The sequence below is a fragment of the Micropterus dolomieu genome, linkage group LG13 (assembly GCF_021292245.1).
Source record: "Micropterus dolomieu isolate WLL.071019.BEF.003 ecotype Adirondacks linkage group LG13, ASM2129224v1, whole genome shotgun sequence".
NCBI lineage: Eukaryota > Metazoa > Chordata > Actinopteri > Centrarchiformes > Centrarchidae > Micropterus > Micropterus dolomieu.
Window position 1 is genome coordinate 27,076,988 of NC_060162.1, and position 4,402 is coordinate 27,081,389.

The window sequence follows — 4,402 nt, forward strand, 5'->3', positions numbered from 1 at the left end:
TTTCATTGTCGTAGTTTGATATATATCAGAATCAGAATCAGAAGGAGATTTGTTGCCAAATAGTGTTTTTTTACACATCCGAGGAATTTGCTGTGGTGATAAGGTGCTACACGTAGACAAACATACAGTTGACATAAATAAATGTAGAAATATATAAATATGGAATAAACAAATGCGACTTATATAAGAATATTAAAAGAATAGAGAAAAATAATAACTATTTACAGAGAAAGAACAATTTGCACATATTTACATGTGCATTACTCTGGTTTGTGTTGTGCAGACGTATTGCAGTGGAAGAGAATATTGTGAACATAAATATATAGATTGACAATATAAAAATATAGAACAACAACGGTAAATGATTCCAGTCAGAAACCATGAACACAAACCCTTTAACAAGCCAAAGTGAACCATAAAGCGTCCCTAAACTATCAGAGCTTCCCAGTGGAGTTTAAAAATTATTCAAATGTATGCATTTAAAAATAAGCTGATACCAAATTGTGATGTTGTATCCAAAGGGACTGATCTGAGTGCATCAAGCATTGTACAATAATGTGTAGAAACAAAGCATGCTGATTGAAATATACAAAGACAAATTAGAAATTATAGAAAGAAAGACAGAAAGAAATTATAGATGGCATTAAAAGGAAAGAGATTGGTCCCAGAGGCATTGAAATAAACAGTGCCAGCATAGTCCAGTATCACAAAAATACATCCATTTGTGAAGCAAGTCTCTCTCTGACAAATGTAAAACAACATCTGCAACAATACAGAACTCTAATACCAAAGTCTATTTATCATCTGGTTGGTTCAGAAGTCGGTCCTTGTTCTTTGCCAAGGACCTTTGTGTTATTGAAAATTTATTTGTCAGCTGACAACTAAGCTTTTTAAATAGTTAAAGACATTTTGCAAAGTCCCTTGAGTTGTGAAACCTCTGCAGATGACTGTTGTGTCTTTACAAACGACTCTGGGCGTGAACGGCCACTAGATGTGCGTTTTCAGTCATTTTAATGTAGACGGAGATCAACACAGCTAAAACGCTTCTGATGACGGAGATCGTAATCGTTTTAAAAATCCGTTTTTAAACAATAACAGAGTAGTGTTGATGGTGCCTAAGATTGATGGTTCTTGAAACCCAAACAGATCCCCAGTCTCCCATCGGTGAAAATGTGTGTGAATAGAAGTGAGTACTATTTGCTGGGAAAGGGTATGCTTATTCAAGGTTTGTTTCAGAGCTATAGGTCAAACCAGCTGTCCATAATGGTAATAGAACAGAAGATAAAAGATGTGTTAACCTCTTTATTGTTAATGTACTAACTGTACTTAAATCATTTTATTTCTGACAGACATTGTATTTGAATGCTCACTACATCAAGCTCTGTGCTTTAAGTGTAGATAAAAAACAAAGTTGTCGCTGCCTTTTCAGCCCTGAGTAGCGGTCCTTCACTAATAAGACTCGCAATACTCTGCTGCACTGAGTGCACAGGAAGATGACTCAGATCAGTGGAGCAACAGTTTTATAAGCTCAGAACGTATACACTCTGGATTATGAAAGTTTTACAGTAAGTGGACAATGTTCAGAGAGACCTAAGTGAAAAAAATCTACCTGAAACAATAAAAGGAAGTGGGATATGTCCTCCCCATCCCCAGTGGAAATGATGCTGTTGTGGTTAGTACCTCACAAATATTTGATCAATAATAAGAGTTTCTTTAAAATTAATTCTCAGATTTTATCCTTCCAGTCATGACTTGCCAAACTTTAAGACTCACCTTGTTTTGTATATAACATACTGTAATGGTATACTTTATCAGCAATTCAAACAGTGACTGTGGAGAATAGAACTGTGGAGGTTTTTTTCAGAGTTGATGTTGTCAGAGTAAAAGGATGATTTTGCGGCTGATAGGGAATTTTTGTTGTTCACAAGGTGATCTCTCCATGCTTGTAGATATATTTCAAGACCGGATCTTTTATAGGAACGTTCAAGTTGCTGTCCAGTGGCTTTCAGGCAGCGTAGCTCAGGGATGTGCCAGGGAGCAGTGTGGGTAAAGGACACTGAACAGGTTTTGAGGGGAGGAGGCATTCTAGTGGGTGATAAGGTCAGAAAGTGATGTTGCAGTTGATTTGTTTCATGGAAAGGGGGACAGGGATGTCAAACAAAACAGGTTTGTGATCAGAAATAGAGAGGTGACCATCAGTGACATTAGAGGGACTGACACCCGTGGTACAGACTAAGTCTAAAGATGGTACCTTAGTTGTGAGTTGGAAAAATGACACTTTGGGTGATATCGCGACTGTCAAGGAGGGACAGAAAATCTCTAGCCAAGTTATAGTTAGCGGGTTTGTCGACATATTTAAATCACCTAAAAGACATATACTGGCAGTCATGGCACAAACAAACGTCAATAGTGCAGACAGTTCAGTAAAAAAAACACTTCAGATGGTTTTGGTGGTGTATCAATGCTTACAATAATCAGAGGTTGAGAGCCAGTGAGTTTCAGATTAATCCTTAACAGCGTGGTGAATCCAGAAGCAGCAGCTTCAGGTAAAAACAAAGGTGTGGCATTTATTTAAACAAAGCATGGTGCATAGACATTGTTGATACCCACTGCTCTGCTGATTTAGTACATGATTTTTAAGTTACACCAATGTGACTGATGCCTGAAAAGTCTGACCGTCTCTTTGTTCCTGATTCCCATGTGTACCCTGGTCATTATATGTATAAGGATGTGGTCGTAGGGTGCTGACTCCGCTCTTCAGCATCATTTCCAGCACACAGGGGTGTGTGTTTTTGCTGCTCAGGCCAACACAAACTCTCAGATTAACACTGAAATGATGTGATTAACACAGTGACCACATAAAATAAATAAAAACCTTCCCCAACCAGAAGCCCTGGATGAACAGAGGTTCGCCTTTTGCTCAAAACCAGAGATGCAGCATTCAGTTCTGAACATTGAGAGGTTTACAGCTCAGCCAGGGCTAACCTGAAGAGGGGAATCTGCCAAACACACAAACAAACAGAGGATTGAAGAGCACTCCTCGGACGTGTGCCGTATGTGGCAAGGCATACAGACCATAGGTTCTTCAAACCACCCAGCCCTGCCTCCCTTCCTGAGGAACATCTCAGTGTGGTATGGCAACTGCTCTACATAACCCGTATCCCTCCAGCAGGTGGTGAAAACTGCCCAATGGAACATTTATCACAGGCGCTGCCTGAGCAGCACAAAAGAGCCATCATCTGTGACCCCGCAAGTCAATCTAATACCCATAGTGCACTACTCACAGTAGGCCTACATGTTATTTGCACTATTCCAATTTTGTACACAGTTTAATGATGTTACTGTACATATTGCCAACTGTATAACTTACTGTGAATATGGTGTCGTACTCTGCATACTTACATTTACTTTCTGTTCACACTGTAACCGCATTTGCACTCTCAGTTCTCTAATCTTGTCCACCTCTCCTCTATACACTCACGGTTCCTGTATCTAAATATTGTATCTCCACTGTAAAAGATATAGCAAAATCTGTATAAAATCACTATATTTCTGCACTTCTGGTTAGATGCTAACTGCGTTTCATTAGCTCTGTACTCGTACTCCGCATAATGACAATGAAGTTGAATCTAATGATCCTCTCCTAGATGTGGAAAATGTTATTTTCACAGATTGTTTCACAGCGGTTATGTTCTAAAACACAAATTAGCATGCATGCACCCCCACAGGCAGTCACACAGCCGCTGCAACGGCGGATTGGGTCTGAATACAGTCTAATATCTACTCCCTCCTAACGCAGGCACGGATTGATCCTCTGCTTCTGTCTCTGTCAGCAAAACTGCGAGCTGTTCAATCTGAGGGTGATCCTCCACACTCTCTGATACAGTATGAAAGCCTCTCCGGTTTCTCTCCTACAATATTGTACAACCTTCCCCTAGTTTATTTTATTAGGGCCCGAGCACGACCGTGTGAGGTCCCTATTGAATTTGCTCGGATTATATATATTTAGGGCCCGAGCACGACCGTGTGAGGTCCCTATTGAATTTGCTCGGATTATATTTTTTTTTTTTTTTTTTTTTTTTTTCTTTTTTCTGCAAAGTAGGCCCAAATGACATGGCCTAAACATTCTCGAAAACTCACCAAAATTTGCAAACATGTCAGAACCGGTGAAAAATTTCGTATTCTACAAGTTTCGCACATGGGCGTTGCAAAATGACTCGCTAGCGCCACCTAGAAAATTGGAAAAAATTAGCCCCTCGTTCACGTTCAACCTACGTCTACGAAATTTTCTGGGGACATGTATCGTATCAAGACGCACAAAAAAGCCTCAAGAACCCATAGCGTAAAGTCAGCAGGAAGTCGGCCATTTTGAATTTTACGGCCATTTTGGGATGATTTACAC

General features: G+C 39.7%; 1 protein-coding gene across 3 annotated transcripts in view; it reads left to right on the forward strand.

Annotated features, from left to right (window-relative positions):
* LOC123981564 (pro-neuregulin-3, membrane-bound isoform-like) overlaps nt 1–4,402 on the forward strand; it is a 580,451-nt gene that overhangs the window by 534,683 nt on the left and 41,366 nt on the right. The gene's annotated exons all lie outside the window — the stretch shown is intronic.